We start from the raw sequence: 1689 nt of genomic DNA, 5'->3' as shown, positions 1-1689 counted from the left end.
TATTTATAGGAGAGGGTGCGGTTGGTCAAGATTTCACGCGGTAACACAGGTCATGTCTCTTGAGTTGATGCATTCGTGTTTTATCTTACACTCATATTATAACATCGTCGTGTTTTCGTGTTTACTGTTTTAAAAAAATAACGTGTTGCATGTGTCAGACAATAGATTTAGGACCTGTTTTCTCAAATTTTATCTGCTAAGAGTAATTTTAATTTATGACTTAATAATTCATCAGCTGTAAGTTGTACACAATTCATCAGCTGTTAGTTGTACAAATTCATCACTTGTCAGTTGTAATGTAACCTCTCACTCACAAGGCCATTAATGAGAGCAGGAAAGTTCAGCCGTTCGTCCATTACAAATGAAAAGAATTATGAGTCCAAACGACAAAGCTCGCCTCGAAATACGATTAACCGCAAGGTTAAAGGGCGTGAAAAGGTTTACAGCTCAGATCTGGAGTGGCCTCAGAACCTGGGCGGTGAGTTGACCTATGAGCGGGGCAGAGGGCAACCCTCTTGAATGGGTTGAAGCAACCCTCTTGAATGGGTTGAAGGGGTCGGGGGTCAAGTCAGAAGGTACAAACGCTTCATTCTCTATATCCCTGAAATAAATTAAATAGGTAACCCTGATTATTTGAATATAAAAGATAGATTATTGAAGGCAATTGATCGTTGCATTATATAAGGACGATTCATCCCACAACATTTGGCTACGCGCAGCCAACAGCAACCAATCAGCCCAGTAACAACAAGCAGCCAACAACAAGCAATAACAGCAGCCAATCGGCAGCAAATAATACCCGTTAATGGCAGGGTTAAACTGGACTATAACACCACACTGCCGGGCACGTATCAGGCATATGCCAGTCAAGGTTCAGTCAATATTCTTTAATGCAGTTAGAAGCATTCACATCAGCCGTGCAAGGCACATGCCATGCCCAGGATAGGAATGCTTCTATGGAAATGCATTAAAATGCATAAATTGAGGGCGGATAAACTAAGACCCGGTCTTAATTTATCACAAGTCACCACAACATAAACCATCACACCTCAACGCACCCCAGGTAGCAATCCACACAAGCAACATGGAACCCCCATTTTTTACAAGAAGTATCCTGGATACGCGCCCCAACAGCCCCTATATATTGCTGCGCCATAAGTATCCTGGATACGCGCCCCAACAGCCCCTATATATTGCTGCGCTATAAGTATCCTGGATTGCGGCACCAGACTTCGAACACACAGAACGTGCCAACGGTTCGCGTGCTAGGATTTCAAATACTTTGACGCGGATTGACGCGCGTCAATATCGCTTATACTTTCGGCTATTCCACGTGATAGCATCGCTAATACATTCGGCTATTCCACGCGATAGAATTGCTAATACATTCGGCTATTCCACGTGTCAGCATCGCTTGTAATTTCGGCTATTCGGAGTGTCAGCATCTCTGATACTTTCGGCAATTCCGCGTGTCAGCATCGCTAATACTTTTGACTATTTCGCGTGTCAGCTTCTCTGATACTTTTGGCTATTCCGCGTGTCAGCTTCCTCAGTTTCACCCAACAATCTGCAGGTGTCACCGAACAACAAGTCTACGTCAAGGCCTGCCAAAATATGGACAGTTCCTGGCAGCAGGTATAAACCTTCGCTGTCCATGCCAGGCGGTAATAACCAGACCGCGATTTACTT

This window comes from Hyalella azteca, unplaced genomic scaffold, assembly GCF_000764305.2.
Source record: "Hyalella azteca isolate HAZT.00-mixed unplaced genomic scaffold, Hazt_2.0.2 contig6140, whole genome shotgun sequence".
NCBI lineage: Eukaryota > Metazoa > Arthropoda > Malacostraca > Amphipoda > Hyalellidae > Hyalella > Hyalella azteca.
The sequence above is the reverse complement of the archived record's forward strand: the minus strand, read 5'-3'. Positions refer to the sequence as shown.